This window comes from Apteryx rowi, unplaced genomic scaffold (assembly GCF_003343035.1).
Source record: "Apteryx rowi isolate R43461 unplaced genomic scaffold, aptRow1 scaffold_141, whole genome shotgun sequence".
Lineage (NCBI taxonomy): Eukaryota > Metazoa > Chordata > Aves > Apterygiformes > Apterygidae > Apteryx > Apteryx rowi.
The window spans coordinates 1,716,736-1,727,975 of record NW_020447653.1 but is presented as its reverse complement, the minus strand read 5'-3'; the positions used below and the strand labels follow the sequence as shown (position 1 = coordinate 1,727,975).

Below are 11,240 nucleotides of genomic sequence, written 5' to 3'. Positions count from 1 at the left end.
GCTGGCGGGGGGCTCCGGTGCCGGCGGCCGCTGCAGCCCGGGCGCGGGCGGGGACGCCGTGGCGAGGGGCAAGGCTCTGCGTGCCGAGTGCTCCTTTCTCCGCCGGAGCCTGAATAATCATTTGGAGAAACAGGATCATTCACTTTCCTCCGTGCAAGGAGCCAAGCGCTGCCCTGTCAAAATAAAAGCCCCGCTCGCTCCGCCGCTGATTAACTGCTTCCTAATCTCGGGCTCTCCGCCGGCCTCCCAGCGGCCTGCCGGGGACGAGCACCTTGCGAGGGCGGCGCTGGAGGCGCCCGGCCCCGGCCCCCCGGCCGCACCCGCGTCCGAGCCCGGCCGGCTCACGTTTTGGCGGCATAGTTCCCCGCCTTCTACATCTTCACAGAGGCTTTCATTTGGCTCAGGGGCATCGCTAACTCCCAGCACCTTCCCCTGCAAGAAGGAACCGCTCCGAGATGCCCGAGCAGGGATGCGGAGGGCGGGCCAGGCCCAAAGCTGAGCACAGGGAAAGCCTCCAGCCTCAGCTTTGCCAGAGTCCTGCCACTGCAAATATTGCAAGGAAGGGAACAGTGTCATTTTGTAAGGGATGCACACAAAATGGCCTCATTTCTACAAGCAGCCAGCAACAGAGAAACTTCCAGCCAAGCCCCGCACATTGTAGAGCAAGGCAAAGAGCACAGCAAGAAAGAGGGTCACCAGGAGAGGGTTCAGCAAATCACATCCCTGCAACAGGCTCAGCAACTCACTGGACAGAACAGCTACTGTGTCCACAGCAAAGGAGAAGTCGCAGAAATGGAGAGCAGCACTACACACAAAATCAGGGCCTCTTCACTTCAAACCACGCTTGCACAGCATGAATGCTGGAGGACAGCATGCCCAGAAAGAGCTGGGCACTGCCAGGCACCACAGCAGCGCTGGGCTGGGCTGAGCCAGCCGCTGCAAAGTTAATGGCACAGCCAGGTCGGCCTTCCCATGAGCCACACCTGGCTTCCAGGGTGACCAGCTAAGAGGAAAGAAGCAACAGCCAGCTACGAGGATGAACGGAGATTTCTAACTTAGAGACACAGTGATTGAACTACCAGGTAAGTCAGCAGCTGCCAAGAGAATCCAAGTCCTGGCTGTGGTCAGTTGGGGAAAACAGTACCTGACACCTGATACTCAGTTTAAAGTTGTATGTGACCTCCTAAGTGGAGGTACCTGTCTCCCTGCAAGTGACTATCCAAATACATGTCTGACTATACTGGCAGAAATATTATATATCCAGTTATCCTGCACAAACACCATTACAGATGGGTCTCAGCGCTGCTTGTATACTTCTGTACCTCCAGTGAATACACACACATCCCAGACTTCCCCATAACAGCATCAGTACTTTTGTTACTGGGCATTCCTCTATCACTAAGGCTCGATTTATCAGCTGAAATATTAGCCTGCTCTGATCTATCAGTACACTTCAAATTGCCCTACTCCCTTCTTCAAACAAAACTCTGCAGGCCTCACAGTCAATTGGGCTGACACACCACATACGCTGCTCTTGAACCTTACTTTACTGGGGGGGTTGCACCTGAGCCCCTCTCTGTTGTGCTTCCTACAGCCTATGCACTAGACATACAAGTACATACATGGCTGGCCCCAATATCTGGCAATGGTTGTATGCTACTATCTTTGCCAAAAGTTTTCCACAAACCCCAGAAACTAACATCAAGTACCCCAATATGGAGCTGGCCTTACTCTCCCCCTATGTTACAAAAGCTTTTGGACGTTTACACCAGACCTACCTTTCCAGGACCTGAATGGCATCTTCACCCACCCTTCTAATCAGAATAGAAACAATCCTGAAGGGGGTTTGAGCTGGGATGGTTTGAGCAAGGGAGAGTTTAAGCACTCTCCTCCCTGAGCAAGTCTCTGTAGTCAACTGCACTTGGGGGACAGGGGTATTGTGGGACATGAAGCAGATGAGACCCAAAGAGATGAAGGGGAGTGAGATGATTGTAGCTAGCTGGCTACACACTCAGGTGGAAATAATGTCTATTTCAAATACACAATTTGCTTCAGCTGGGTGGCAAGAATACAGCCCTCCAAGCAGCGTATGGCACAGACCCCAGGAGCTGTAGCCCAACTGGGAGCCTGCTGCTGCTACAGGCGTGATGAATACAGCTGAGAAAGGACACAGCTGGCTTACTGGCTGCCTGTGCTCTTTGCAACACCCTCCCACCCCCCTTTGGAAGCAGAAGGGAGCTGTAGAAATGCACACACATTAGGCTATTAAGCCAGTCCACCCGCTTCTGGATGATGCCAGCAGCATCCTAACCAGGATGTGTCACCTTCCTGTCTGCAATGCACTAACTGTTCAGGGGTGGGCTGGGAAGAGAAGAGAGGGCTGGAGGCAGGGACCACTTGGCAGCATCTTAAAGCATTGCAGAGCTAAAGGGGATCCAGGGACAAGCAATCAATCTCAGCTGATGGGAAGCAGCAGCCTTAATTGGAAATGAAAATACACCTTTCCCTCTTGCTCTGTGTGCATGTACATCAGTGGCCACAACCAGAGAAAGACCCTTGGTTATTAACCCTCCCCTGGCTAGGAGCAAGCAATGACACAGCAAGAAAGTAAATGTGGCCCCATGAAAACACATGGAGGAGTTAGGTCCAGGCTTACAGCTGCTGCACCAAGACCTCTAAACCATTCAGGCACCTTAATCTGGACAGTTGTTAGTCCAGATCAAAACATGTTTAACAGACCTCTGGAAAATACCTTGGAGCTAAAGAAAGCAGTGCTGCTCTCTGAGGAGAAGGCATTGTTCCTTCCTTTAGCACATTAAGAGCCAAGAGTGCTGAGAGCAGTGCAACAGGGAAGCGCCCTGTCCTCGCCCAGTCACTGCTGGGCTACGGGAGCTGCGGGGGTAGAAACTGGGCACGCTGACTGCAGGGCTGGGAGGGAGCGAGCAGAGGAAGGAAACGGCCGCCAGTGCAGAGGGACAGTGCCCAGAAGGGCACAGGCAGCAGTGAGGTAGCCTGGACACCTGGTAGCACCTGAGAAACCAGGAGGCAAAGAGAACCCCATTTGCTTGTGAAACGCGTGACTTCTCAGCAGGCAGAAGCAGCGGTGCGGAGCAGGCAGGCGAGGGGCCGGATGCCTCTGCGAGCTGGCAGCGGCGGACAGGCCCAGGGCGCCCTGCCCGGGGCCCGGCCGCGGCGGAGCAGCCGGCCGCAGCGCGGGCCCAGCGCGTGTGGCTGCGCCCCCTGGCGAAGCGTGCCCACCCTGCCCGCCACCGCGCCGGGCGCCCTGCGTGCGCGAGGCCTGGTCACCCCCTGCCCGCACCGGCAGCGGCCAGCCTGCGCCCTGCTGCCTCCGGGCAGCTGAGGCATGCGCTTGGACTCTGAATAACAGAGCACACGAGCATGAGGATAGGAAGCGGGTGTGCCTGAGGACAGGGAGCAGAGCTCATTAGCATTCATACTGCACCCTAAAAAGTGAACACTGCCGCCCTATTCCCTACCAAGAGAGGCGGCGAGTGATGCATGTGACAGATCGGATTTGCTGAGGCCAATTGTTCCTTTGGTTGTGTTTGCATTTTGGGTACAGAGTGAGCTGGGGCAGCATGAATAAATACAAGCAGCGTGAGAGCCAAACGCACAACTTAGCAAAGCAAACTTCAGCTACTGCAGCCAAGAGACACCCGAGGGAGGGAAGAGACAAGCATACTCATTGCTCCAAACCCAAACAGAAAGGATCAGAAATTCTTCTTTGAAGGTGTTTTCCCTGAGGCACAGAGTGGCTTCACCCATCCACAGAAACACCTGGGGAAACCAGCCAAGGCTGCAGCAGACAAAGGGGACAATTTGCCAACACTCCTTTCCTCACTCTGCATCTTCCTCAGCACCTAGCCCTGAGGGAATCAGCAGGCTCCACAGAAGGGACCTCTTTGCAAAAAACAGAAACAAGCTCAGGGGAGTTAAGCCTGAGTACACAGCGCCCAGGAGCTGCAGGCCCAGACTGCCTAGCCACTCACCCCTGCCTAGGATTCAGACACGAATCCTAGCAGGATCGGGTACCTGGACAAGGGGCTCAGTGAACTCAATGACAAAAACGTCAAAGGCAGGAAACTTCCGTTTGCTTATACCAATCACCCAGCCATATTCTGATATACCTGTCCCAGGGAGGCCATACAGCTTCCTGCCTCACTGGTGGGGTCCCGAGCGCCTAATAAGCAAGCAGCGACTTAGTTCAGGCTTTCACCCTTCTCAAAAGCAGTACAGGGCTCATGTCCCTGCACACAGCATGTGAAGGCACATGGGGTAAACGAAAGCGCCCAAATACTACCGTCTGTCGCAACAGCAACTAGTGTGCTCCATGCCACCAGGCAGGGGCAGTTCCTTCCCTCAGCTGCATCTGATCCAGAGGGGAGGTGCGGAGCCACCTGTTCTCCAGGCGCTCTGGCCACTTGTCCCTCTCTTTCCTTCCTTTCCCCTCAGCCTCCCAGGCTTCCTACATCACAGCCCCTCATGTCTCTCCCAGACCGTACACATGAAAGCGACAGAGTGAGACTGGGAAAGGTCAGCAGGAGGACCAGCCGCTGCCGGCTCAGCGCTGAGCCTCTGTCTTTAATTAACATCTGCTGGGCTAGCCGCCCTCCCTACACTTGACTCTGACTCCCAGTCTCCCCTTCCCTCCTCTATCATTACGCCCACACTAGGAGAGACAGGGAGGGGAGGAGATGGGGGAAGCAGAGTCCTTGGAGCTCCTCAAAGCCTCCCCATGCCAACAACAACAACAAAACATCAGCAACTCATTCCAGGAGCTGCCTGGTACATCAGCATGTTAGTGAGCCCACAGCTGAGCAGCCCAGACTGGCTGTGACCTGCCCCTCCCCTGCACACGGCTTTCCTGCCTTAGGGCCACAGAGATTTTCCCTATGTATTTTTTCCTAGCAAATCAATGCTAATGAGAAGCTCTCGACAGCTCTGGAGACAAGGGCCTGCCCTCTCATTACCAGGCCAGAGTATGTGCAGGTCATTTCCAACAAGATGCCAATTCTTTTCTCCCCAAGGTAGATTCCTCTAGAGGCAAAAGTTTGGTCTCCTTGGCTCTGGCAGACCACGACACCCTACTCACAACAGCGCAAGTACAACAAGCAAAACTTACACATGGGAACTCAAAGTCTCCCTCCAAAACATGTCTCCCCAGGGCCAAGGAACAAGAGGCAGCCATCTGTGACCATGGAAAGAATTAGGACCAGCAACTGATACATTTTACTTTGCTAAGATATATGTTACACTTTGCTAGGATCACAGTATGCAAGTTCCCCACAGCGCCTCTGTACTACACTTAGTAATGGAAATGACCCTGAGGACAAGCTGGCGCTGTTCCAAAGCTACGCCTTGAGGAACAGAAGGGTTAATTGTCCTGGAACGGACTAAGCTGGACTCATCACATGATGCTGCTCAATTGTGAGCTATAAAGCCTGGGAAGTTTTTGTTTTGGTTTGTTTTTTTTGAAGCATGATGCACTACTGCAATTTCTATTTTACTCTGCACCCTTTTCCAAAGGTACACTGGGAGCTAAGCTGTACAGTTCCTTGAAGAGAGACAGCTACCCTTCATGCCACAAAAGCAGATATATTCAGCCCTCAAGTCTTCAGATTATTTTTTTCTTCATTTGACAAAAGCAGGAGATAGAGCCAGGCCACAAAGTTCAGACGCAGATTTGGAACCTTCTCAACATCTGCACTGTTGAGATGACAGGTTCAGGTTAGTCCCTGCAAATACATATGTTTTGTTCTGCTGAGTAATTTGGGCAAAGAGCTTGGGTTGGCCAAGTTAGAAAGCACTGGCCAGGAGAAAAAGGAACTAAAGGTGGGATACAGAAGATAYCAGACTACAGAGCCAGAACCATCTGCCTGGCCCTATTATGCTCTTGCTGATAAGGACGTATGGAGTAAATGAAATCCAGCTCCCAAGCAACTTTAATGCCCTGGGATTTGTTCATTCCTATCATCTCTCCAGAATGCCAGCCCCAAGCGCAATCTTTTGCAAGACCCCTGTGGGCAAGGCCCTCATTACAGTTATGAATATGATTAATTAGGTCCAATTAACTATACTGGAGTTAATGATGTGACTCTCAGTTAGTTGGAGCTGTCTCTTTGTGAAGTGTTTCCCTAGTGGCTCACTCCAATCCCAGATCATCCCCTGGTAGAGACCCTGGAAATGGAAGAGTACTGATGAATTGGGATGAAGGGGAACAAGTCTGGGGCTGTGAAATGCCTGTTTCAGTACCAAACTTCTACACTTTGCTGATCCATGTATCTGAGCACAGAGGTGTAGGAGAGAGATTGCCTGAGCCCCGTGGTGATGGGCAGGTCTGGCACAAAAGGCCAGTCAGTGTCTTTGTTTGCAGCAAAGGCATCTACAGTGTGAGGAGTTTGTGGCAGCTCCAGTGCCAAATCCACAGACCTGGCACATGCACACTCAGACTCATTCCATGTTTCCCAGGAAAGGCAAAGGTCCAGAGAGGAGATGGAAGAAGCTACATTACTGCTGTGGAGCTAGTCTCTGGCCTGAAAACATCTCGTCAGCTCTCCCTGAGGTGCCACCCTCAGGCCTCCCTGCCAACCTGTCTTTATACAAACTCCTGGCACCAGTGCTCTCTTTTCCCCTCAGACACTGGCATAGGTTCATATCCCACAGGCCTACAAGTTCCTGCCATGCCTCCATCTCTGTCAGGCTGTATTGTGAGCTTTCAATCTCACTTCTGTTTTGATGGTACCACAAGCTGCTGCTCAGGGAAAGGGGAAAAAAGCCAACCCATCGGAAGCCCCAGGTCTCTGCCCAGCCCCACAGCCTCCAGGCCAGCCAGAGAAGAATGGGCTCCCTCATTACATGCTCATTAGAGTTTAAGCAGGGAAGCAGCCAGCAGCAGGCAGCTGTGAGAAGCCTCTGCTACCTCTCCCACCTCTGCAGCTGCCTAGGGAGCGTGTGCCATTGGCCAGATGGATCTGGAGAGAATCAGGAGTGTCCAGCTTGGCTTCTATACTCCTTTCAAAGGAGAATCTCAGTCTGTTTCATACACGCTAATTTATTAACCATCACACCTCCAACAGGCCAAGGCCATGTACCCACTACAGCCAAAAAAACCTGGGAAACAGAAAGACACCTGAAGTCATGCAGTCAGTCAGCCACAGAGTCAGAGTGAAACTGAGAAGTTCTAGACTCCTGCTCAGCATTCTCATGGCCAGAGCTGGGCCCACTTCTGACCGACCAGGTGGGTCCTGGCCCCCCTCCATACCCTGTAGGATTTTCATATGCTGCAGTTCTAAAGGCAAAATGTAGCTTGTGCTGGAGTAGTAGAGAAGAATTTAATCAAGCTAAGCAGTCCTCTTCCCAAAAGAAAATACACTACTGCAGTCACAGTGCAGCTGACACACCATCTTCTTGGAAAGACTTAGACTCCTGACACTGTTCCTGTATTCCAGGAATACAAAGACATTGAGTCTCAGGATCCTGGATGTCTTGCTATCACTACAATATCAGACGTGCTCTTAATGTCTGTATGGTTCCAGGCACAACACAGTTCCACAAACCTTCTTCCCTTATTGTTACTCCCATGTGAATGACCATGCCAGCTCAATCCTCCCGTGATCTCAGATGCTCACTACAACCCAGGGGAAGTTATTTCAGGTCCACTGTGTTGTCTGCAAACTCTTGATGCTGCTGTGATTCTGGCACAGGAAACGAGCTTAACTCCTACTAGAACAGCCTGGCCTCGGGTGGCCTCTGCGACATGCTTTAGCTGCATAAAGGACACCCACAGCAATACAGGCTGGTGCCAAGTGCTAGGAAACAGGTAGTTTGGAAGTTAAACTATCAGCTGCCTTGTGCGATTCTGCTAGCAGATGAGTCAGGACAGGTAGTAAGTGGTTCCTAATCTATTTGGGCCCAGGGCTGGACTGCTGATTGCATATGGCCCTGCACAGACATTTGCTTTGCTGTCTCTGGTCTCCATAAATTGCTGCTGTCCAGTAGCATCTGGTCAGCGGCTGGATGGGCAAACTAAGTAACCCCCCAGGGTTACTAGCACTGCGGGCAGGAGGGAGCTTGTGCTCCTGCCACTCAGCGAGGGTGGGAGCCATCTCTCTCATCTCAGCTAGACACGTGAAAGCTGGAGCCCATGTGGCAGCCTACAAGGCTGGGGCAGCCACCAGCAGGACAGACCATGGAGTTTGCTGTCAGCAAAGCAAACCTCAGCAAAGTCTGTGGGGAGCAAGGGGTTAAACCATTTAGCAAGGCCACCAGTGTGATAAATGCAGCAATCAGCAGAGACAGCACCTCCCACTGCCACCCAGGGCTTGGGCTGGCTGGGAAGCTGGGAAGGTGGCAGGGAAAGGGGTGGGTGGGGAGGACTCTTATCCTGATATGGCTCCTTCCTTCCAAGTGAGGGTTTGGAAAAACTGAGCAGGCAGGGTTGGCTCTGAAATCACAGCGCCTCAGTGACACAAAGCCAGCCAGATCCCCCCTCCGAAATAAAGGGGAGGCAGGCATCTGGGTGGGCTGGGGCGTGTATCTTGCCTCACCTCATCTGGACACCCCCTGCTTCAGTGGGTGCCATGAAGCACAAGGTGAGCCTGGCAGGGAACGGACAGACAGAGGGACCCCAAGGGGGTCGAGGGAGGAATGCAGCACTCCCCCCACAGAAATGAGATTTCCGTGTGACATTCCTGGCTGGCTGCGCAGGCACAAGCAGGCCCTGTGCAGGCTGCAGGGGATTTCAGGTCTGTACAAACAGATAGGCGGCTCTTGGTGCTGTCTGGCTGGCTGCGATTGCATTCCTGAGCTCCCCCTCCGCACCAACRCCATGCTCTCCTCCAGCCTGCAGCCCTACTGACTGCAGGTGGCCTACACCTCCAAAGCCATGCCTTAGCAAAGCAGACCTGCAGAGCAACCCCAACACATACAGTGTGCGCCGCACACTCACGTACCCAGTGCCTACACGGAAGCAATACCCATGCAGCACGGCCATACAAATACACATTATATGCATGCATATTTTTGTGCATACACACCAATAATGGATATAAGACACAGTGTTAGAGCAGACATGCTTTCTACATGCACGTAGAGGTATATACACCATAGACAGAAGGTATAATACACAGCACAAGGGTGTCGTCACCCTCTGAAACTACACTGCACGCAGAGCACCAGGAGTCTGTTGTGCATTGTTACCAGGGAATGACAAAATACTCAAGTAAGATGCAAGAAAGGGTTTTGTTGTCCTTGTTACTACAGCCTTGTAGTGGGGCAGAAATAGGAATGGAATAATTGCTCCCTTTGATTTTTTTTTTTTTTTTTTTAACTCCCAGTCTCTTCTTCTCCAGAGGAATCCTAGAAGCTTGGTCATTGCAGACACTTGAGTCTTTATATCAGCAAGTTCCAGAGCCAAGATCACGGCAGTTTTGCGTGAGGTCACAAGCCTGACACAAATTCAATTTTGTTCAATATCTCTATTAGTATTTGGGGTCACTCAAAATTACTGCTCTGTAAATGGGGTCATAACAGACAAAGTTAGCAAGTTGCTGCTTTGCGCCATCTGCCAGCACGACAAGGACTTGTGTTGCTGATAGCTTGGACTAGCACTTACTATCCCCATTCCCACACAAACACACAGCCTCTGTTCCCAAGACAGTCATGTGCACCTTAGTATGTGCCACACTTTAACCACACAAATTGCTAGCTGAGGGAAAAACGTCTCCCCCAACATCTCATGGGCAAATCTGTGAACCAAGCAAGGAGTTTTGCAGAGAAGCAGACACAGCCAGACTCAACTGTACCAATGTACAGTTACAAGCTGCCCAGAGAGGTCCGGCTGTCCTGCATGTGCTAGACAGGGGGACCATCTGAGCAAAGCCATAAGCTCTGCTTGTGCGTTCAAGCTCCACTCCTAGTTCTGCTCCTTTGGTTTTCACTCAACCCTTGCTCCTCCATGCCCCAGCCTCCTGAAACATGCATACACATACACACATCTGATGCTAATTTCCTGCCAGAGGTGCTGAGCACCTCAGCTGACTGCCACCAAGACTCTTTGGAATTTGAGACTAGGAAAAGGTCCCCTGTACTGGGACCACCCCATCTCTGCCCAACTGCTCGGCGCTCACTTTTCTGTTCATCTTCCTCTCACGCTCCAGATTTCCCTATCTCCTTTCAAGCTCTTCAATAAATATGCCCTTTGCATCTGTCCCTACAGACACTGGTGCACAACCAAACCCCAGATTGCCTTTTCCAAAGCGCACAGCAAGGTAAGTGAAGTGCTAGAGGCAGGCTGTCTCTCCATACCTCTCAGCACTCCTCCCTCTCTGCAACACTGCCAGAGAAGAGCTGGCAGAGCCAGTCGCTCTTTAGTATGGGAAGTTTTATTCTCTGTTTTGTTTTGGTGAAGGACGTCCTGTAGCCCAGATGCAGGAATGAGGAGAAAAAAAGTCCCAGTATCACCCTGGGTTTCAGCTTCTTCCACAAAGTACCTCAGGGACAGGTTTCCAGCTTTCCAAAGAAGAGCAGATTGCTTGTGGAGAGAGCAAAAGGGCGAGAGACCTTTACACCCATCCTCCAAAAACCCAGACTTCATGTCCAAAAGGTGCAGTAGTGGTACAATGTTTGGCGGCATTACACTTTCCAATATCCATATTATTAAGTATCCATATAGTATTACCTGCCACCAGTAGTACACTGCTACACAGGAATGGCCTTACAGGGCCAGCTTCTCCAGTCTTAGGCACACTCACATATCCCTCTGTCATGCCAGCAGAAACACCAGAGGAAAGACTGAAAGTTTGCTTTCTTTATAAAGAAGTCTGCTCTGCGTGCACAAGGCTTCCCAGACAACCTCACACCAACTCTGACTCTCCTGGGCCTGCCGAGCTGGCCTGGAAAGTGCTGGCTTGCACAGGAGGTTTCTGGCATTTCCTGCTCCTAGCCAGAGCAGGGCTGCCCTGGAGCAGCTCCTCATGCAGGAGCTGGAAGTTCTGGCTGCATGGCCAACTCAAGAAAAGCAAGCAACACGTTTCCGAGTTCGCTAAAACCCTCCCAAGCCTCAGCCCAGCTCTTCCGGGGCAGGCCTGGCAGAGGACGGCAGGCTTCTGCCAGAGCGCCGCCGCTACCGAGCCGCTTACGAGCGGCTGCCCGCAGAAGTCGCGGTGGCGGCCGGGCGCAGCACTCCCGGGAATCCCGGCGAACCGATCCGCACTCCGCGC

At 52.3% G+C, this 11,240-nt stretch overlaps 1 protein-coding gene across 1 annotated transcript in view; it reads right to left on the bottom strand.

Annotated features, from left to right (window-relative positions):
• The window catches only part of BCL9L (B cell CLL/lymphoma 9 like), a 93,926-nt gene that overhangs the window by 64,642 nt on the left and 18,044 nt on the right, over positions 1 to 11,240 (bottom strand). The window lies entirely within an intron of this gene.